Below are 24,948 nucleotides of genomic sequence, written 5' to 3' on the forward strand. Positions count from 1 at the left end.
AGACGATGGCTCATTATTCACGAGACCCACAACGAGAGCCACCCTTTCCCCTCCTCTCCTTGTCCCCAACGGATTATATATTGATTATATATTGAGCAGACAGGAGAAAGAAAGAGAGCCGGAGAGAGACACAGACAGAGAGAAAGGGAGCGAGAGAGAGACAGACAGAGAGAAAGAGAGCGAGAGAACTCGGTTGCTCAATAATACTTGGGAGGCCATTGTTCTGCCCTGCCATTATTCACCTGTGTAAAGAATGGGCCTTGAATGCAAGCAAGAAACAGTCTGAGAGCCTTCATGCATTTGAAAACCCACAGAGAGAGATAGGCAAAGAAGAGAGAGAGAGCAATAGAGTGAGGAAAGGGAAGTGGGACGAATCACAATGACTCAGGGGCGATGCTATCTCCTAGGCGGGCGCAGGAGACCGCCAGGTAGAGATGTCTTGCCCAGAGAGATAAGAGTCAAGATTCACAGAGGAGGTAGAGATGTCTTGCCCAGAGAGATAAGAGTCAAGATTTACGGAGGAGGTAGAGATGTCTTTCCCAGAGAGATAAGAGTCAAGATTCACAGAGGAGGTAGAGATGTCTTGCCCAGAGAGATAAGAGTCAAGATTCACGGATGAGGTAGAGATGTCTTACCCAGAGAGATGAGAGTCAAGGTTCACAGAGGAGGATTGGGGGCCAATTCATACTTTGGGAAATCTAGACAGTGTAGCGCTAGAGTGTACATTCATACAGATTGGACACAATCTGCTGGACATATGCTCTGGGAGAGATGATGGGATGATTAGGCTCCGTGTTAGGTTTTGATTATGTAATATCGGCTACGGGCAGAGAAATGTACAAGTTTGGCCAGAGAAACAGCGTGCAAAGCCTAGCATGGGAATGACTGCAATATCTAATTATCAAGCTATTTTTCAGGAAGTAAAACTTGTTTAAATGGAAGTTACATTGTCCATTACATTTAAAGGGGTCTACCCATCAGCAATATCATTTTCATAGAGAACGTATGTTAAAACTCTGAAAATTAATTAGGTAACAATTTACTAATCTGTAGATGATCTACAGACTATCAGTATAACATTTCAACTAACTAAATCAAATCAAATAAACATGTATTTGTCACATGTGCCGAATACGACGAGTGTAGACCTTATAGTGAAATGCTTACTTACAAGCAGTTAACCAACAATGCAGTTGAGAAAATAACCCCCCCCAAAAAAAAAAAATGAAATAACAATAGCGGGGCTATATACAGGTGGTAGCGTTACAGAGTCAATGTGTGGTGGCACCGGTGTTGGGGTAATTGAGGTAATATGTACATGTAGGTAGAGATATTAAAGTGACTATGCAAAGGTTATAACAGAGAGTAGCAGCAGCGTAGAAGAGGGGTGGGGGGCAATGCAAATAGTCTGGGGAGCCATTTGATTAGTTCCTCGGCGTACACATTACGGACAAACTGAAATGGTCCACCCACACAGACAGCATGTGAAGTAGGCGCAGCAGAGCCTCTTCAACCTCAGGAGGCTGAAGAAATTTGTCTTGTCACCAAAAACACTCACAAACTTTTACAGATGCAGAATCGAGAGCATCCTGTCGAGCTGTATCACCACCTGGTACGGCAACTGCTCCGCCCACAACCGTAAGGCTCTCCAGAGGGTAGTGAGGTCTGCTCAACGCAAACTACCTGCCCTCCAGGACACCTACACCTCCTGATGTCACAGGAAGAAAAAGATCATCAAGGACATCAACCACCCGAGCCACTGCCTGTTCACCCCGCTATCATCCAGAAGGCGAGGTCAGTACAGGTGCATCAAAGCAGGGACCGAGAGACTGAAAAACAGCTTCTATCTCAAGGCCATTAGACTGTTAAACAGCCACCACTAACATTGAGTGGCTTCTGCCAACATACTGACTCATCTCTAGCCACTTTAATAATAAAAAATTGGATGTAATACATTTTTATGTACATAGTCTTATTAACTCCTTTACACTTGTGTGTATAAGGTAGGTGTTGTGAAATTGTTAGCTTACTTGTTAGATATTACTGCATGGTCGGAACTAGAAGCACAAGCATTTCGCTACACTTGCATTAACATCTGCTAACCATGTGTATGTGGCAAATAACATTTGATTAGATTAGATTTTTAGAAGTTAGAAGCTGTTTAGAAGCCTTTTTGACCTAGACTTGGCGCTCTGGTACCGCTTGCCGTGTGGTAGCAGAGAGAACAATCTATGACTGGGGTGGCTGGAGTCTTTGACAATTTTTAGGGCCTTCTTCTGACACCACCTGGTATAGAGGTCCTGGATGGCAGGAAGCTTGGCCCCGGTGATGTACCGGGCAGTTTCCCATGCTTGTTCACCACCATAAACAATTAATGAACATGCACCTGCGGAACGGTCGTTAAGACACTAACAGCTAATGTCACATCAGAGTTATGAAAACTTAGGACACTAAAGAGGCCTTTCTACTGACTCTGAAAAACACCAAAAGAAAGATACCCAGGGTCCCTGCTCATCTACATGAACGTGCCTTAGGCATGCTGCAAGGAGGCATGAGGACTGCAGATGTGAACAGGGCAATAAATTGCAATGTCCTTACTGTGGGACGCATAAGACAGCGCTACAGTGATAGAGGATGGACAGCATCATCGCAGTGGCAGACCAAGTGTAACAACACCTGCACAGGATCGGTACATCCGAACATCACACCTGCGGGACAGGTACAGGATGGCAACAACAACTGCCCGAGTTACACCAGGAACGTACAATCCCTCCATCAGTGCTCAGACTTTCCGAAATAGGCTGAGAGAAGCTGGACTGAGGGCTTGTAGGCCTGTTGTAAGGCAGGTCCTCACCAGACATCACCGGCAACAACGTCGCCTATGGGCACAAACCCACCGTCGCTGGACCAGACAAGACTGGCAAAAAGTGCTCTTCACTGATGAGTCACGGTTTGTCTCACCAGGGGTTTTGGTCGGATTTGCGTTTATCGTCAAAGGAATGAGCGTAACACCGAGGCCAATATTCTGGAGCTGGATCGATTTGGAGCTGGAGGGTCCATCAGGCTCTGGGGCGGTGTGTCACAGCATCATCAAACTGAGCTTGTTGTCATTGCAGGCTATCTCAATGCTGTGAATTACAGGGAAGACATCATCCTCCCTCATGTGGTACCCATCCTGCAGGCTCATCCTGACATGACCCTCCAGCATGACAATGCCACCAGCCATACTGCTCGCTCTGTGCGTGATTTCCTGCAAGACAGGAATGTCAGTGTTCTGCCATGGCCAGCAAAGAGCCCAGATCTCAATCCCATTGAGCATGTATAGGACCTGCTGGATCGGAGGGTGAGGGCTAGGGCCATTACCCCCAGAAATATCTGGGAACTTGCAGGTGCCTTGGTGGAAGAGTGGGGTTACATCTCACAGCAAGAACTGGCAAATATGGTGCAGTCCATGAGGAGGAGATGGACTGCAGTACTTAATGCAGCTGGTGGCCACACAAGATTCTGACTGTTACTTTTGATTTTGACTCCCCCCCCCTTTGTCCAGGGACACATTATTCACATTCTTTCAGTCACATGTCTGTGGAACTTGTTCAGTTTATGTCTCAGTTGTTGAATCTTGTTATGTTCATACAAATATTTACACATGTTAAGTTTGCTGAAAATAAATGCAGTTGACAGTGAGAGGACAGTGAGAGGACAGTGAGAGGACGTTTCTTTTCTTGCTGAGTTTACATATTACTTCAACTAACCAGTGCCTCCCCCGCACATTGACTCTATACCGGACCCCCTGTATATAGTCTCGCTATTGTTATTTTACTGATGCTCTTTAATTATTGTTACTTTTATTTCTTATTCTTATCTGTATTTTTTAGAACTGTATTGTTGGTTTTTACTTTTATTTCTTATTCTTATCTGTATTTTTTAAAACTGTATTGTTGGTTAGGGGCTCGTAAGCATTTCACAGTAGGGTTGTATTCAGCGCATGTGACTAATAAAATGTGATTTGATTTGAGAGGTCAAGGACCTGAAAATTTGTCTCCATTTCTCCCAGAGCTTGATGAACTGGAAAAAGACTGCAGCAGTATGACAACTAACTGTGAGTCCATGAGGAAAAACATCAACACCGTCTGTTAATCAATGTAAATAATGACAGTTTAACGGGAGTACCTAGAAGGACAATCAAGGCAAAATAACATTGTTGTGGATGGAATCCTAGAGTTTCGAGACCTGGACAGAGTCTGAGGAGTCTGAATGAGGAAAAGTATTGATGCAAAACTGCAGATAGATTATAAGAAGATTGAGGTGAGTCTCCCCAAAGGATTTGTGACAGGTTCTAGGTGACAGACCCAGGTCAATTGTGGTGAAGTTCCTCAGATACAACGACAAGGTGGCTGTTATAGAGAGACCAAGAACTAGAAAGGAACCAGCATCTTCCTCAACGAGGATCTTGCTGGAATTGTACGCCAAAGGCGAAGAGAACTGGTCCCAGCCATGAAAGCTGCCAGAGAGCATGGAGACATTGCTTACATCCATTACGAACGGCTCTCTGGAATTGGTGAAAGATCCAAGCAGATGGGTTCATATGCTAATCCCTGCACTCTGATTGATGGTTTTTGTTTGTGGTTTTCCATTTTATGCTCATCTCTAATAAGCTATCCAGGAAAGGGCCAAAAACAGCCCATATTAATACAGTGCATTCGGAAAATTATTCAGACCTCTCGACTTTTTCCACAATTTGTTACGTTACAGCCTTATTGTAAAATAGATTCAGTAAATACATTTCCCCTCATCAATTAAAGACAATAATACAAATGTATGTAATTCTGTCCTAGAGATTCTGTCCTGTTCTTGTCTATTGATTATCCATCTGTATTATGTCATTCTGTATTGTTTCGTGTTTTGTGTTTTGTGTTTTTCCACGAAAAGAGTAACTGCTGCTTTTTTTTGCGACAGCTGAAGGCTGAAGGCTGAAGGCAAATACCCCATAATGATGGAGCAAAAACAGTTTTTTTTAGAAATGTATGCAAATGTATAAAAAAATTATAAACTGAAATATTACATTTACATTAGTATTCAGACCATTTACTCAGTACCTTTGGCAGCGATTACAGGCTCGAGACGTCTTGGGTATGACGCTACATGCTTGGCACACCTGTCTTTGTGGAGTTTCTCTCATTCCTCTAAGCAGATCATCTCAAGATCTGTCAGGTTGGATGGAGATCGTCGCTATACAGCTATTTTCAGATCTCTCCAGAGATGTTTGATCGGGTTCAAGTCCGGGCTCTGGCTGGGCCACTCAAGGACCTTCAGAGACTTGTCTTGAAGCCATTCCTGCATTGTCTTGGCTGTGTGCTTAGGGTCGTTGTCCTGTTGGAATGTGAACCTTCGCCCAGTCTGAGGTCCTGAGTGCTCTGGAGCAGGTTTTAATCAAGGAGCTCTCTGTACTTTGTTCTGTTCATCTTTCCCTCGATCCTGCCTAGTCTCCCAGTCCCTACCGCTGAAAAACATCCCCACAGCATGATACTGTCACCACCTTGCTTCACCGTAGCAATGGTGCCAAGTTTCCTCCAGATGTGATGCTTGGCATTGAGGCCAACGAGTTCAATCATGGTTTCATCAGACCAGAGAATCTTGTTTCTTAAGGTCTGAGAGTCTTTAGGTGCCTTTTGGCAAACTCCAAGTGGGCTGTCATGTGCCTTTTGCTCAGGGGTCTGACCTTGCTCAGGGATATGGCCTTGGCTTCTGGAAGGTTCTCCAATCTCCACAGAGGAACTCTGTAGCTCTGTCAGAGTGACCATCAGGTTCTTGGTCACCTCCCTGACCAAGCCCCTTCTCCCAAAATCGCTCAGTTTGGCCAGCTCTAGGAAGAGTATTAGTGGTTCAAAACTTCAATTTAAAAATGATGGAGGCCACTGTGTTCTTACAGACCTCCTATGCTGCACACATTTTTTTGGTAACCTTCCCTTGATCTGTGCCACCATCCAATCCTGCTGCGGAGCTTGACGGACAATTCCTTTGACCTCTTGGCTTGGTTTCTGCTCTGACATGCATTGTCATCTGTGGGACCTTATATAGACAGGTGTTTGCCTTTCCAAATCATGTCCAATCAATTGAATTTACAATCAAGTTGTAGAAACATCTCAAGCATCATAAATGGAAACAAGATGCACCTGAGCTGAATTTCGAGTATCATAACAAAGGACCTGAATAGTTATATAAATAAGGCTCTGAATAAGGTATTTCTGAATAAGGTATTTCTTATTTTTAATAAACTTGTAAACATTTCTAAAAATATTTTTTCACTTTGTCTGTATGGGGTTATTGTGTGTAGATTGATGTTAATTTTATACATTTTAGAATAAAATGTATGTAACAAAATGTGGAAAAAGTCGAGTCAAGAAATACTTTCCAAATCTCACAAAACCTTCATAGAAGAGACAGGAATAAATATGGGAGAGGTGTCGCTATATATCCTTTTAAGAATCGGACTTCAATTTCCGCCTAAAATTACATACCCAAATCTAACTGCCTGTGGCTGAGGAGCCAGAGACAGCAGTGGGGTCAAATTGTAGAACCCGTTTATCAAACAAAACTATGCTACATTTTCTCTCTGGGACCATCAGGATGTCAAATCAGAGTAAGATTACTGAAAGTAAGTACATTATTTACCTTCAGAGGTGAACGTATCAAACGAGTTGCCATGATAAAAGGGTTTTGCTACTCTGCACTATCCTCAAACAACGTTGTTTTTTGTTGTTGCTCTAATAGCTGCTGTAAATTGGACACTGCAGTTTGATTAACAACACGTTAAGCTTTCTGTCCATATAAGACATGTCTATGTCCCTGGAAAGTTGAATGTTATTTTCAACGTCATTCCAGTCACATTTTCGCATATTGAGCAACAACTGTCCAAAGTTAAAGGATCTAGGGATCCCGTAGAGAGAGACAAATTCAGAGACAAGTTCCTGTGAAGCTCATGTCAAAGGTTATGGAAGTGTTGTGGTTTTAGGTTCACCTGCCACATCTCAAGCCTGTTCTTTTGGGTTCTTTTTTTCACCTGCCACCAAGTGCTAACAGTCAGTATTTGGATAATATGTGTGAAATGCTTCACAGTGTGTGTGATTTTAAATAAGAGTGGTCTTATTTTCTGGGTGACATGAACTGGTTTTCATCAAGCTGTCCACTCAAAAAAAAAGATGCTCACTGTAACCAATGCCTGTAATCTGGTTCAGGTTATTAATCCCTCTATTTGGCAAATCTGACCATAACTATATCCTCCTGATTCCTGCTTACAAGGAAAAACTCAAACAGGAAGTACCAGTGAAGAGCTCAATACGGAAGTGGTCTGATGAAGCGGATGCTACACTACAGGACTCATTTGCTAGCACTGACTGGAATATGTTCCATAATTGATCCAATGGCATTGAAGAGTTCACCACATTAGTCACCTACTTCATGAATAACTAACATACAGCTCTGACAGACATTAATCTTCCACAGGGCATGCAACTATAGGTCTCTTCATGGTCCCTAAAGCAAAAACTAATTCAAGGCAATGCACAGCAATACATAGAGCCATGATAGCATGGAACTCCCTGACGTCTCAAATCACTCAAGCAAGCAGCGATAGTAGCTTAAAAGAAAATAATGAATTAAACAGAGCATCACAGCACAACACCTCTGATCTAAATAGTCTGTAGCATCACCCTCCTGAGCACATCTGGTGTTTGGGTGCAAGATAAGATATGGCCTTGGCATCAGGATATCAGGGAGTGTGATGCGAATGGAAATGAAAATGCATAACAAGTTAATGAGAACCGGCGGAAACTCCGTAAGAGAACCAGAGGAAATTCCGTAAGAGAACCGGCGGAAACTCCGTAAGAGAACCGGCGGAAACTCCGTAAGAGAACCAGCGGAAACTCCGTAAGAGAACCGGAGGAAACTCCATAAGAGAACCGGAGGAAACTCCATATCAAGGGGACTTGATTCAAAGGCCAAAGGCCACACACTATAACTTAGCTAACCCTCTACGGGCGGTAGACTCTAACATGGCAAATGTTTGGTTTAGTTCATTTCTACAGTATGCACTAGACAGTGTGACGCCCATCTGATGATAATGATAACTCTGTTCAATTTATTGAATGGAGTGGTGTTGGATCTCTAAAAAAATCCACGTATATAGCTAAAGTGAAGGATTAAATTGAAACTTAGCTGGAGGAAAGTCAAACACAGTTGCTCAGGTGAAGGATAAAATTGAAGCCTTTAGGATGGAGGAACTCCATCTATGAGCAGGGGATGAAAGACTTTGCAGAAGCCCCAATCTGATGATGATTCAAGGGATGGATGTCTAAAAAGACCACATATGTAACTAAAGTAAAGGATTAAATTGAAACTTTAGCTGGAGGAAACTCCAACACGGTTGCTGAGGCGAAGGATTAAATTGAAGCCTTTGCGGGGAGGAAACTCCATCTGTAGTTAATTTGTCTCCAAGGTGGCATAGCAGTCAGGCGTCTTTTGTCTTCATCTTGTCGTGTCCCGCGTATATATCTTTATTTATATATTTTTATAACTTTTTTCTTCGCATACATTTTTTATATTTTTCTTAACCCCAACTTTAACATACTCTCATGCAACATGGTATTGATCTGCTATTTTCTTTACTTTAGAACCGGAACCCAGAAACAGAAGCTAGCCAGCTAACTAGCCACTGCTAGCGGTAATCAGCTAACCTTTAGCCCGGACAACTCCTGCCAGTCTGCACAGCGTGAGTCAACCCAGAGCTTATCGGACTCCTATTTCTCCATTTCTCCGGATTCCTACCGCAAGCTCTGAACCGCTTCACCTGGACCAGCGCAGCTAGCTAGCTGCTATCCGATTGGCTTCTCCTGGCTAATGTCTCCATCCCGAAGCATGCACCAATTAGCCTGGAGCTAGCCTATGCTAGGCCCATCTCCCGGCTAGCTGAAGAGGTCCATCAGCCACTCCTCGGGCTACAATACCTATTTTACCAATTGGCCTGGACCCCTTTTATTGCTGATACGGAGCCCCGCCAATCCATCATGACTGGACTACCGACGTAATCCGCCCGAGGGGGTTTTCAAAAGCCTCCTCCGTCGCGACGTCCCCTGAATGCCCTTCTGCTATCTGTGGCCCGCTAGCTGTCTAGAGCATACCAGACTGTTAGCTGAAGTGGTCCATCAGTCAATTTCTTGGGCTACTATACCTATTTTTCCAATTGGCCTGGACCCTTTTACTTCACGGACCCCTGCTGATCCACCATGACTAATCTGCCGATGTAACATCACGAGGGGGCTACAACAGACTTCTTTCGTCGCGACGTCCCTCTAAGGCCCTTCTGCTAGCTTGCTAGCCCCGGCCCTCTAGCTGTCTGAATCGCCGTGTCTCCAGCCAGCCCAACCACTCACCGGACCCCTATGATCACTCAGCTACGCATGCCTCTCCCTAATGTCAATATGCCTTGTCCATTGCTGTTTTGGTTAGTGATTATTGTCTTATTCCACTGTCGAGCCTCCAGCCCTGCTCAATACGCCTCAGCTAACCCTCTTGTCCCACTTCCCACACATGCGGTGACCTGGTTTAATTGATGTCTCTAGAGACAATACCTATCTCATCGTCACTCAATGCCTAGGTTTATCTCCACTGTATTCACATACCTACCATACCTTTACCTTTCTGCTTTCTGGGACACTGTAAAGTCCATGGAGAATAATAGCACCTCCTCCCATCTGCCCACTGCACTGAAGCTAGGAAACATTGTCACCACCGATAAATCCACAATAATTGAGAATTTCAAGAAGCATTTTTCTATGGCTGGCCATGCTTTCCCCCTACCCTGGTCAACAGTCCTGCACCCCCCACAGCAACTTGCCCAAGCCTCCCCCATTTCTCCCTCACCCAAATCCAGATAGCTGATGTTCTGAAAGAGCTGCAAAATCTGGACCCCTACAAATCAGCAGGGCTTAACAATATGGACCCTCTCATTCTAAAAAGATCATCTGAAATTGTTGCAACCCCTATTAATAGCCTGTTCAACCTATCTTTCGTATTGTCTGAGATTCCCAAAGAGTGGAAAGTTGTCATGTTCATTCCCCTCTTCAAAGGGGGAGACACTCTAGACCCAAACTGCTACAGACCTATGTCTATCCTACCCTGCCTTTCTAACGTCTTCGAAAGTCAAGTTAACAAACAGATCGCCGACCATTTCGAATCCCACCGTACCTTCTCAACTATGCAATCTGGTTTCCGAGATGGTCACGGGTGCACCTCAGCCAAGCTCAAGGTCCTAAACGATATCATAATCGCCATCAATAAGAGACTATACTGTGAAGTTTTATTCATCGACCTGGCCAAGGCTTTCAACTCTGTCAATCATCACATTCTTATGGACAGACTCAACAGCCATGCTTTCTCAAATGACTGCCTCAACTGGTTGACTGCTTCTCAGACAGAGTTCAGTGTATCAAATCGGAGGGCCTGTTGTCCGGACCTCTGGCAGTCTCAATTCTCAGGCCGACTCTTTTCTCTGTATACATCAATAATGTCGCTCTTGCTGCTGGTGATTCTCTGATCCACCTCTACGCAGACGACACCATTCTGTATACTCCTGGCCCTTGTTTGGACAACTAGTTTGTTAACTAACCTCCAGATGAGCTTCAATATCATACAAATCTCTTCCGTGGCCTCCAACTGCTCTTAAATGCAAGTAAAACTAAATGCATGCTCTTCAACCGATCGCTGCCTCACCTGCCCGCCCGTCCAACATCACTACTCTGGTCGGTTCTGACTTAGAATATGTGGACAACTACAAATACCTAGGTGTCTGGATAGACTGTAAACTCTCCTTCCAGACTCACATTAAGCATCTCCAATCAAAAATGCAATCTAGAATCGGCTTCCTATTTTGCAACAAAGCATCCTTCACTCATGCTGTCAAACATACCCTCGTAAATCTGACTATCCTGCCGATCCTTGACTTCGGCGATGTCATTTACAAAATAGCCTCCAACACTCTACTCAGCAAACTGGATGTAGTCTATCACAGTGCCATCCGTTTGGTCACCAAAGCCCCATATACTACCCACCACTGCGACCTGTATGCTCTCGTTGGCTGGCCCTCGCTTCATATTCGTCGCCAAACCCACTGGCTCCAGGTCTATCTATAAGTCTTTGCTAGGTAAAGCCCCGCCTTATCTCAGCTCACTGGTCACCATAGCAGCATGCACTCGTAGCACACGCTCCAGCAGGTATATATCTCACTGGTCACGCCCAAAGCCAATTCCTCGTTTGGCCACCTTTCCTTCCAGTTCTCTGCTGCCAATGACTGGAACGAATTGCAAAAATCACTGAATTGGAGACGCATCTCTCTCACTAACTTTAAGCACCAGCTGTCAGAACAGCTCACAGATCACTGCACCTGTACATAGCCCATCTGTAAATAGCCCATTCAGCTACCTCATCCCCTTACTGTTATTTCTATTTTTGCTCCTTTGCACTCCAGTATCTCTACTTGCACATGCACCTTCTGCACATCTATCACTCCAGTGTTTAATTGCTACATTGTAATTATTTTGCCACTATGGCCTATTTAATGCCTTACCTCCCTTATCTTACCTCATTTGCATACACTGTATATAGAGTATTTTCTATTGTGTTATTGACTGAGTGTTTGTTTATTCCATGTGTAACTCTGTGTTGTAGTTAGTGTCGCACTGCTTTGCTTTATCTTAGCCAGGTCACAGTTGTAAATGAGAACTTGTTCTCAACTAGCCTACCTGGATAAATAAAGGTGAAATAAATATATATATATATAAATAAATGTATGAGCTGAATGGCACGGTTGTTAGGGTGAAAACAGAGGTTGAAGCCTTATCTGAAGGAATTGTTGCGTTGTCACACTTGAATTCAGTAGGATCAATGAATCACATTATTATGATGAATAGTATTGACATTAAATGGGAGAACCAAGGACACGGGTGGTTCCTAATGTTGTGACATTCTCCCAAGTGGATACAGAACAACTGTTTCTGAGAGATCAGGATCAGGATCTGCAATTGTAACAGTAAGCAACTCTAACAAAATGGATGACTGCAGTATAGATGTTATTATGAGTACACGTTACATGGATTGCTAAGGCATGAAAATATGAAAGTGTGTATTCTAATTTTAAATGTATGTAGTTCTGTGCCTGTCTATTAATGCAATGTATTGTATTTTCTATTTTTTTTATTACATTTATGTAGTTCTGTACCTGTCTAATAAGGCAATGTATTGCCATTTTATGTAGTTCCGTCCTTCAGCTGTAGTTGTCTATTAATGCTATTTATGATGTCATGTTTGTTTTTTGTGTGGACCACTGAAATGTAGTTGCAGCTTTGGCTACTGGGGATTCTAATAAAATCCTAAATATTATTCTCAACCTTACCGTAACCCTTAACCTTAGGAAGCAGTTGCTTATCAACAGTTTGTTGATAGTATGACCACCTGTAGAACATCTACAGATGGACTGTGCAAATAAAGTATGACAATGAATGAACGACACAAAATGAATATAAAAAAATCGGAACATATCCCATTGAATTCAAAAGAAAAATAATCACATACTCCACACGTTGTTCTGTTACAGCCTGAATTCTAAATGGATTTGACATGTTTCTAAAATCACACCCATCTACACACAATACCCCATAATGACAAAGTGAAAACATGTTTTTAGAAATTGTATGTATTAAAAATAAAGTGCAGAAATATCTAATTTACATTAGCATTCACACCCCTGAGTCAATACATGTTAGAATCACATTTGGCAGTGATTATAGCTGTCAGTCTTTCTGGGTAAGTCTCTAAGAGCTTTGCAAACCTGGATTGTACAATATTTGCACATTATTATTTAAGAAATTGTCAAGTTGGTAGTGATCATTGTTAGACAGCCCTATTCAATTCATGCCATCATTTTTGAAGCCAATTTAGGTCAAAACTGTAACCAGGCTTCTCAGAAATATTTGATGTTGTGTACATTTGGATTTGTGTTTTAGGTAATTGTCCTGCTGAAAGATGAATTTGTCTCCCAGTGTTGGAAAACAGACTGAACCAGATTTTCCTCTAGGATTTTGCCTGTGCTTAGCTCTATTTCATTTATTTTTATCCTAAAAAACGTCCTAATCCTTGCCAATGACAAGCATACCCATAACAGGATGCAGCCACCACCATGGTTAAAAATATGAAGAGTGGTACTCAGTGATGTGTTGTGTTGGATTTGCCCCAAACATAATGCTTTGTATTCAGGAGTAATAAGAATGTTGTCGATCCCTCCTCAGTTTGCTCCTATCACAGCCATAAAACTCTGTAACTGTTTTAAAGTCATTATTGGCCTCAAGGTGAAATCCCTGAGCGGTTTCCTTCCTCTCTGGCAACTGAGTTAGAAAGAAGACCTGTATCTTTGTAGTGACTGGGTGTATTGATACACCACCCAAAGTGTAATTAATAACTTCACCATGCTCAAAAGGATATTCAGTCTGGGGCGGCAGGGTAGCCTAATCGTTAGAGTGTTGGACTAGTAACTGGAAGGTTGCAAGTTCAAACCCCCAAGCTGACAAGGTAAAAATCTGTTGTTCTGCCCCTGAACAGGCAGTTAACCCACTGTTCCTAGGCTGTCATTGAAAACAAGAATTTGTTCTTAACCGACTTGTCTAGTGAAATATATCTATACTTTTTAAAAGGGTGTTGCGCTACTCTGATGTGGTGAAGTCATGTGCGGTTCTGTTGAGGAGGACAACATCTAATGTTTGCTTCAACTTCACTTTCTAAATAAATCCTTCCATTAAAAAAAGGAAACATTTTTTTTTAGTCACTTTCTCATTATAAAAACAGCGATGGTGAGATTGAAATGGTGAGATCAATGCTACCGATATTCATGCGTGCGTCGCCATGCATGCATCCAATCTATTTAGTCAGGCACACATATTGTCATTATAATCACATCTTTTAGAATGTAATACTAATTTGAATATCAATGCATTGGCAATGCCTAAAAAATAAATCATTATTCTTAAAATGATAATGGCCTACTTCTTTGATACTTTTTGCATGCATGCTCTTTGGGGGGAGGGAGGGTTTCTATATTAGGGCCTATATTTACAATTATATAAATTATACAATTGTATGACATTGAGGTCCTTGAAAATTACAATTAAGCGCTTGAAAAATACCCTGAAAGTCCTTGAATTTGACTTGCCAATGTCTATGTGTAGTTCACGTCCGATGTTATTGTATAGGTGGAGTTATGGGCCAGTTTGCTGCTATTCACTTTAACTCTTCTAGAAACTGCATGAACATCCTCTTCATTTCTCTTTCAAAACATTTTGAGATGTTGATCCCCTATGTCATGCACTGCCCCCATTATTCATAATATAGAAAGACCCATATGTCTGTGTAGAGAGAATTATCATTAGTCAAGATTAGAATTTTTCAAAAACGAATGTATTTGGTTGCAAAATGATCTCCATGTTCTCCTCCGGTCGTAAGAGGAATTGCCGTTTCAAACGTATTTCTGAACCAGCACAGGGTCTGAAAAGTAAAAGGTTTTTAAACCCAATCAGAAAGTAGAGACTTGCCTGGGTCTTTAGACATGCCTCAAGCTGTATGTGACTAATTCACTGTTCTGCCTCTGGAGACAGAGCGGTTGTACACAACAACATTTATTTCAAACCTGACAAAATCACATTCCAAGATGTGTGTATCTTTAACAAGTCCCTTTCTATTAGATGGCGATGAACGCAGAATTCAGAATCAAACTTGGGCGTAAGATCCAAAGCTCACCCACTGCTTGTGTACATCAGATATGACTAATTCAGTAGTTTGTAAAGCTAACGTGCGGGGGACTAAGGCCAGTTAGTGAAGGATATTCTCTTGAACAGATACATCAAGGTGTCTGCCTCACGTGGGGCTCCCGAATGGCGCAGTGGTCTAAGGCACTGCATCTCAGTGATAATAGGTGTCACTACAGACCCTGGTTTGATTCCAGGCTGTATCACAGCTGGCCGTGATAGGGAGTCCCATAGAGTGGTGCACAATTGGCCCAGTGTCATCTGGGTTAGGGCTTGGCCAGGGTAGGCTTTCAGTGCCTTGGCTCAAAAACTGATCAAGAGGGATAAGGATGGTTTCAATATTAATTTGACTAGCGATGAAAAACTTAATTACTGGAAAACAATTAGCTTGCATATCAAGGAGGTAGAGAAAAAGCTAATTATAGAGGTTAGTGTGCATTTGCTGAACAAACACCAATACAGGGAATGGAAGGGAAATATCTGCATTTTGGAGCTCCTTTCTGATGAGACTCGTTGTAAAGAAGTTTAGAGCAACGCTGACGTTAACAAAGGATCATTCTAAGCACACAGATCCTAAGATTATCTTACAAGACAAAGCATGAACAAAGAGATGCCTACTAGACCAGAGACCTAGAAGCCTAGGAAATGAGAAAATATCGTTCAACCTTTCTCCAATAGACAGGATACAGGATAAGAGAGAGAACAACAGACCTTCATTCCTTTTATAACATCTGAAGGTGTAACTTTTTCAAACCAAAACCAAACACCATTGACCTTTCAAATGATACCATGTTTACAGTAATCTGATCATCACGTTGTCACAGCATCTAAAGGCTTGTTCGGGGGATGAGACTTATTCCTGAATTCCTGAAAGGTTGATACAACTCCTTTACATATAATAATTCAGAGATCACCTTGTCCAGATACAGTTACCACAGAGATCATACATTCATATAGATAGCATCAGAGTTATCCTTAGTGAACAGTTACCACAGAGATCATACATCCATATTGATAGCATCAGAGTTATCCTTAGTGAACAGTTACCACAGAGATCATACATCCATATAGATAGCATCAGAGTTATCCTTAGTGAACAGTTACCACAGAGATCATACATCCATATAGTTAGCATCAGAGTTATCCTTAGTGAACAGTTACCACAGAGATCATACATTCATATAGATAGCATCAGAGTTATCCTTAGTGAACAGTTACCACAGAGATCATACATCCATATTGATAGCATCAGAGTTATCCTTAGTGAACAGTTACCACAGAGATCATACATTCATATTGATAGCATCAGAGTTATCCTTAGTGAACAGTTACCACAGAGATCATACATTCATATTGATAGCATCAGAGTTATCCTTAGTGAACAGTTACCACAGAGATCATACATTCATATTGATAGCATCAGAGTTATCCTTAGTGAACAGTTACCACAGAGATCATACATTCATATTGATAGCATCAGAGTTATCCTTAGTGAACAGTTACCACAGAGATCATACATTCATATTGATAGCATCAGAGTTATCCTTAGTGAACAGTTACCACAGAGATCATACATTCATATTGATAGCATCAGAGTTATCCTTAGTGAACAGTTACCACAGAGATCATACATTCATATTGATAGCATCAGAGTTATCCTTAGTGAACAGTTACCACAGAGATCATACATTCATATAGTTAGCATCAGAGTTATCCTTAGTGAACAGTTACCACAGAGATCATACATTCATATTGATAGCATCAGAGTTATCCTTAGTGAACAGTTACCACAGAGATCATACATTCATATAGATAGCATCAGAGTTATCCTTAGTGAACAGTTACCACAGAGATCATACATTCATATAGATAGCATCAGAGTTATCCTTAGTGAACAGTTACCACAGAGATCATACATTCATATTGATAGCATCAGAGTTATCCTTAGTGAACAGTTACCACAGAGATCATACATTCATATTGATAGCATCAGAGTTATCCTTAGTGAACAGTTACCACAGAGATCATACATTCATATTGATAGCATCAGAGTTATCCTTAGTGAACAGTTACCACAGAGATCATACATCCATATTGATAGCATCAGAGTTATCCTTAGTGAACAGTTACCACAGAGATCATACATTCATATAGATAGCATCAGAGTTATCCTTAGTGAACAGTTACCACAGAGATCATACATTCATATTGATAGCATCAGAGTTATCCTTAGTGAACAGTTACCACAGAGATCATACATCCATATAGATAGCATCAGAGTTATCCTTAGTGAACAGTTACCACAGAGATCATACATTCATATAGATAGCATCAGAGTTATCCTTAGTGAACAGTTACCACAGAGATCATACATCCATATAGATAGCATCAGAGTTATCCTTAGTGAACAGTTACCACAGAGATCATACATTCATATAGATAGCATCAGAGTTATCCTTAGTGAACAGTTACCACAGAGATCATACATTCATATTGATAGCATCAGAGTTATCCTTAGTGAACATTTACCACAGAGATCATACATCCATATTGATAGCATCAGAGTTATCCTTAGTGAACAGTTACCACAGAGATCATACATTCATATTGATAGCATCAGAGTTATCCTTAGTGAACAGTTACCACAGAGATCATACATTCATATTGATAGCATCAGAGTTATCCTTAGTGAACAGTTACCACAGAGATCATACATTCATATTGATAGCATCAGAGTTATCCTTAGTGAACAGTTACCACAGAGATCATACATTCATATAGATAGCATCAGAGTTATCCTTAGTGAACAGTTACCACAGAGATCATACATTCATATAGATAGCATCAGAGTTATCCTTAGTGAACAGTTACCACAGAGATCATACATTCATATAGATAGCATCAGAGTTATCCTTAGTGAACAGTTACCACAGAGATCATACATTCATATTGATAGCATCAGAGTTATCCTTAGTGAACAGTTACCACAGAGATCATACATCCATATAGATAGCATCAGAGTTATCCTTAGTGAACAGTTACCACAGAGATCATACATTCATATAGATAGCATCAGAGTTATCCTTAGTGAACAGTTACCACAGAGATCATACATTCATATTGATAGCATCAGAGTTATCCTTAGTGAACAGTTACCACAGAGATCATACATCCATATTGATAGCATCAGAGTTATCCTTAGTGAACAGTTACCACAGAGATCATACATTCATATTGATAGCATCAGAGTTATCCTTAGTGAACAGTTACCACAGAGATCATACATTCATATTGATAGCATCAGAGTTATCCTTAGTGAACAGTTACCACAGAGATCATACATTCATATTGATAGCATCAGAGTTATCCTTAGTGAACAGTTACCACAGAGATCATACATCCATATAGTTAGCATCAGAGTTATCCTTAGTGAACAGTTACCACAGAGATCATACATTCATATTGATAGCATCAGAGTTATCCTTAGTGAACAGTTACCACAGAGATCACCTTGTCCAGATACAGTTACCACAGAGATCATACATTCATATTGATAGCATCAGAGTTATCCTTAGTGAACAGTTACCACAGAGATCATACATTCATATTGATAGCATCAGAGTTATCCTTAGTGAACAGTTACCACAGAGATCATACATTCATATAGATAGCATCAGAGTTATCCTTAGTGAACAGTTACCACAGAGATCATACATTCATATTGATAGCATCAGAGTTATCCTTATCCTTAGTGAACAGTTACCACAGAGATCATACATCCATATAGTTAGCATCAGAGTTATCCTTAGTGAACAGTTACCACAGAGATCATACATTCATATAGTTAGCATCAGAGTTATCCTTAGTGAACAGTTACCACAGAGATCATACATCCATATAGATAGCATCAGAGTTATCCTTAGTGAACAGTTACCACAGAGATCATACATTCATATTGATAGCATCAGAGTTATCCTTAGTGAACAGTTACCACAGAGATCATACATTCATATAGATAGCATCAGAGTTATCCTTAGTGAACAATTACCACAGAGATCATACATTCATATAGATAGCATCAGCGTTATCCTTAGTGAACAATTACCACAGAGATCATACATCCATATTGATAGCATCAGAGTTATCCTTAGTGAACAGTTACCACAGAGATCATACATCCATATTGATAGCATCAGAGTTATCCTTAGTGAACAGTTACCACAGAGATCATACATTCATATAGATAGCATCAGAGTTATCCTTAGTGAACAGTTACCACAGAGATCATACATTCATATAGATAGCATCAGAGTTATCCTTAGTGAACAGTTACCACAGAGATCATACATTCATATTGATAGCATCAGAGTTATCCTTAGTGAACAGTTACCACAGAGATCATACATCCATATAGTTAGCATCAGAGTTATCCTTAGTGAACAGTTACCACAGAGATCATACATCCATATTGATAGCATCAGAGTTATCCTTAGTGAACAGTTACCACAGAGATCATACATTCATATAGATAGCATCAGAGTTATCCTTAGTGAACAGTTACCACAGAGATCATACATCCATATTGATAGCATCAGAGTTATCCTTAGTGAACAGTTACCACAGAGATCATACATCCATATAGATAGCATCAGAGTCCTCTTCAGGGAACACGTTTCAGATAAATAGTAAACATGGATACTAGAGTGTTATTCTATCACAAATGCAATAGTCAGTCCTATGCATACTGCAGAGAGAGAGAGATACATTTTGGCCCCTCAGAGGGGAAAGGGTGTACCGACCCTTAGGTATTGTCTTAGGCCATTTGCCGTGCGGTTGGAGGTGACAGAGGGGACATAAATTAGGCCCGAGCCTACAACGTCGATGAATTGACAGCATCGTAATTGAATTCACTACCGATTTCCATTTCCCTTTTCAAAAACATTACAGGGTACGTAGACAGTCTACTGGATCTCCTCCCCAACAAGGGTACCCTGATCCAGCGCCGCATGTGGGGAAGCTGCTCGAGCTGTCCATCCCAGGACCCCTGTCTGCCCAGTGAGAGAGACCTGAGCTGTCCATCCCAGGACCCCTGTCTCCCCAGTGAGAGAGACCTGAGCTGTCCATCCCAGGACCCCTGTCTGCCCAGTGAGAGAGGCCTGACAAGGATGAGGCCATAGGTGGATTTGTCTTCCTCTTCAATTTTGGGGGTGACTGAAGAACCTGCTTTATTGAAGCTGGGTACATTGGTCCCTCTCCTCTCCTTGTCCCCTCCCCATCAATCTCTGTATTTGGTTGCATTTCCAAGCATACACTTTTACGAGATATGACATCATATTGTTACTTTTTATTGTTCTTGTTCAAGCATTCAGACGTGAGAGAAGTGTTACAAATTGTACAAGTCAATGAGTCAATTCTTTTTTTTGTCAAATGATGTCTCCCCATTATTTCTCACCTTAATTGCTCATGAGTGTTCATGTTGATCAATGTTTTGGCTATTCTAGCCTATTGTAGATGATCAAATAAATGTCTGATCACTGTTTTGGCTATGCTAGCCTATTGTAGATGATCAAATAAATGTCTGATCAATGTTTTGGCTATGCTAGCCTATTGTAGATGATCAAATAAATGTCTGATCACTGTTTTGGCTATGCTGGCCTATAGTAGATGATCAAATAAATGTCTGATCACTGTTTTGGCTATGCTAGCCTATTGTAGATGATCAAATAAATGTCTGATCAATGTTTTGGCTATGCTAGCCTATTGTAGATGATCAAATAAATGTCTGATCAATGTTTTGGCTATGCTAGCCTATTGTAGATGATCAAATAAATGTCTGATCACTGTTTTGGCTATGCTGGCCTATAGTAGATGATCAAATAAATGTCTGATCACTGTTTTGGCTATGCTAGCCTATTGTAGATGATCAAATAAATGTCTGATCAATGTTTTGGCTATGCTAGCCTATTGTAGATGATCAAATAAACGTCTGATCACTGTTTTGGCTATGCTAGCCTATTGTAGATGACATGTGGGCCATTGTTTACCTAGTCATCAATGACATGTGTCCCATTGTTTACCTAGTCATCAATGACATGTGTCCCATTGTTTACCTAGTCATCAATGACATGTGACCCATTGTTTACCTGGTCATCAATGACATGTGACCCATTGTTTACCTAGTCATCAATGACATGTGGCCCATTGTTTACCTAGTCATCAATGACATGTGGCCTATTGTTTACCTAGTCATCAATGACATGTGTCCCATTGTTTACCTAGTCATCAATGACATGTGGCCCATTGTTTACCTGGTCATCAATGACATGTGGCCCATTGTTTACCTAGTCATCAATGACATGTGGCCTATTGTTTACCTAGTCATCAATGACATGTGTCCCATTGTTTACCTTGTTACCTGGCAACGACCAAAAGGGTGTTTCAAAGAGCTGTGAGACAAGTTGAACTCATGAATATAAGCTCCCCGCCCTCTCAGCCTGCTCTTTCAGGCTTCCTGAAAGACATGAGATAAAAGGTACAATTTCTTAAGTTCTGAACATTTTAATAAAAGTCAAAAATATAATTCAAAGGCTATTTTGACTGGGAAAATGGGATAACTGCGCGGGACCTTAAAGTTCAAGGGCAGAATACATGTAGAGAGAAATGGGCAATTACAGTCAGTTCCATTTACGGGCACGTAACTAGGTTCTGAATTCCCCCCATAGAGAATAGCAATTTATGTGGTTGTTTATTACCTGACCAGACAAATAGTTAGTGACAGACCACAGTCGTTTAGGTGGTTGTTTCATGGTGGCTGTTTAAGCCTGGCAGCGGCCATTTTGAGAAGAGCCTCAGGGTTAGGTTGGCAAAGTGCTGTTTGTTTCATGTTTTATTATCTTACTTCGGTTAGGTGCAGTGAAATGTGTTGTTTTTACAGGGACAGCCCCGGTTGCACTGCATCCCTGGAGCAAATGAGGTGAAAGTGCCTTGCTCAAGGGCTCATTGACAGATTTCTTTACCTTGTCAGCTCAGGTATTTGAACCAGTGACCACTTGGCTACTGGCCCAATGCTCTAACTGCTACCTGCTGCACTGTCACAGAAATTGGACCTCAGGAAGAATATCTACTGCATAAGCAACAGTTATTGGGTCTTCTAATAAACTATACTAAACAAAGCTGTGTCTGGTGGCTAAAAGCATTACAAATCACATGCGCTATTTCACCCATGTGCTCCACAATGTAGTAATACAAACCTATGACTTGTGTTACATCATGATACAATGAATATGTTTGGACTACAATACTATTTACCTTGTTCTGTATCAATAAAATAAAAACATGATTGAAGAAAGTTTGGTTTACAGCTACTTCAGGCAGTTGCCTCTTATTATAGGCAGTACTGGATCCATAATGTTTAGTCATCTCGTATTTAATGGGGAAAATGGGTTTCTTTCATCTGACGTTTACCACTGAAAGAACATACTACTTCATCAATGATGAACGTCTTGAGCTGTTTTCCCTCCCCTTCTATGCTGAAGGTGTTGTACCAATGAGGAAGTCTCCATATAGATAAGACACCTCAGACCTCTCCTAATCCAACCCTCCATCTCTTCTCTACTGCTCCCACAACCATGCAAACAGCCTCATCACAAAACGCACACGCACATTGCCCTGCCCAGCCCATCTACCCACAACTTCTTCTCCATCGCTGTCCCCATTTTAAAGCTTTGATGAACGACGAACAGGAAGGATACGAGCTTCGAGGTTCGGTTCTGTTTCATCTTCCATTTATCCCCTCTCTGAGTTATTTAATAAAGGCTGTGCATTTTTAGAATGACCCCTTGGGAGACGGATTGATCGGTGCCCCGGGGAAGGGAGTGGGAGAACAGATGAGTTACGTAGTGGCAGAATATTAGAAATGAATTGCAATTAGATATTAGGTCTTACACAGAGGTGTTTAAGAAATGTCCCCTCCTCTTCCTCAGTGTTATGTTGTTAATGAGACCCACACAGCCATTTGAAATGTTAAAATGTACATATCAGGCTTAGGTTCAACAGTCAGAAGCTGTGTATCTGTGTGTTGGGCTCCCGAGTGGCGCAGTGGTCTGAGGCACTGCATCTCAGTGCAAGAGGCATCACTGCAGTCCCTGGTTTGAATCCTGGCTGAATCACCTCCGGCTGTGATTGAGAGTCCCATAGGGCGGCTCACAATTGGCCCTGCGCCGGCCGGGGTAAGCCGTCATTGTAAATGAGAAATTTGTTCTTAACTGACCTGCCTAGTCAAACAAATAAAACATTTCCCCTTCCTCAGTTATACCCAATAAAATAGTGTTATGTTGTTAATGTGCCCACACAGCCAATTGTATAATTTATATATCAGGCTTAGGTTCAATAGTCAAAATTCTAACCGATGCTGCATGCTCCTCCTACCTCTAGACATGCACTGTCGTTTACACCCCACACATTTTGAAATCATATCGGAATAGTTTTTGCATTACACTGCCCAGAGAAAGTTGTGTGATTATTTTTTAAAGGTAAATGTATTGAGATTACATTCAAGACCAACAATCTGTGAAGGAGTGGTTACTGGATAGGGGACGAAACACTAGGGCTGATTAGAAGTGGACAAAACCTATTGTTTCCATTCCTTATAGCCTTGCTGTGGAATTCAATTTCTCCTCAGCCTCACCTCAGTCCAGGCAATGCTATCTCTTCCCCATGCTGTGATGACCCATTCCTTTAAACCTTAGAGGTTATCTTTGGCTGGTCTATCTTCCCGCTCTCCTCTCCTTCTCTTTGTGGAATACAGATGGCTGCGCTGTAGCTCCAGCCGCTCCCCCTCCCCCTCCCCCTCCCCCTGCTCTGGCCATCGGTGATATATGGCTTGTTTCATACACAGATTACTTTGATCTACTTTTTTTTTTTTAAACCTTTTTCCCTGTCACTGAATTCTGGTGGTACGAGGGATATCTGAAATAGATTAACAATCCCCATCATCTACGGCTACCCAGCCAGTGTGAAAATGACTTTTCTATGCTTAGCTGAATACTCATAGGGTTTTTTTTTTTCACCCAGCAATACTGTAAACCTAATTTACATTCAGTGCGATGCGGCATTCCCAAGTCACTTAGATCCTAAAACGCCTATGTCGCCTGGAGACAGAAAAGCCTTCTGGGAGCCACATCATGCAGTCTCTCTCTGTGGTAGGCGTATCCACTGGAGCTAATAGAAAAAAGATAATGTTTCAAACCAATAATATGATAGTCATATGAGTTACTGTAAACTTTATTTACATTCAGTGCGACGCGGCATTCCTAACTCGCTTAGATCCATTCCTAGAATGCTTATGTCGCCAATTGCCACTTATAATGGCAATGGGCCGTGGCAATTTAGGTCTATGGGCAGAGCAGAGCAGGGCAGGGCAGAGCAGAGCAGAGCAGAGCAGGGCAGGGCAGAGCAGGGCAGGGCAGAGCAGGGCAGGGCAGAGTAGAGCAGGGCAGGGCAGAGCAGAGCAGAGCAGGGCAGGGCAGGGCAGGGCAGGGCAGGGCAGGGCAGGGCAGAACAGGGCAGAGCAGAGCAGGGCAGAGCAGAGCAGGGCAGAGCAGGGCAGAGCAGAGCAGGGCAGAGCAGGGCAGAGCAGAGCAGGGCAGAGCAGAGCAGAGCAGAGCAGAGCAGGGCAGGGCAGAGCAGGGCATGGCAGTATGTATCCCAAAGCAGTATGAATTCTGTTAATACCTCACCTCAGTATAGCTGATCTTAGTTGTGTTCCCTGTCTTCTGTGCATCAGTGGGAGTTTATATTTTAACTGAGTTTTCTATTGATAAACTCGTAAATTGGGCCTTTACAGACCTATTAGTGTTGGGTGCAGAGCTCTTCTGCTTAAACTAATTAAGAGAAGACAGATAAGTCACATAAAATAAAGGAATAAAACCATGTTATACTGTTGAGCCCTATTGGAGAACTAAGGAGGGATTCAATTTTAAAATGCAGCCGTGCTTGTAAATCTGTTGAGGTACTTTTGGCATGGTCTACAGAAAAGACCAAACAAATGGAAGTCGGTGGATTGTCATTTTGAAAAAAAAGTTTTCTTTTGTTTTCTCCTGTA

The sequence above is a fragment of the Oncorhynchus tshawytscha genome, linkage group LG04 (genome assembly GCF_018296145.1).
Source record: "Oncorhynchus tshawytscha isolate Ot180627B linkage group LG04, Otsh_v2.0, whole genome shotgun sequence".
In the NCBI taxonomy this organism is placed as follows: Eukaryota; Metazoa; Chordata; class Actinopteri; order Salmoniformes; family Salmonidae; genus Oncorhynchus; species Oncorhynchus tshawytscha.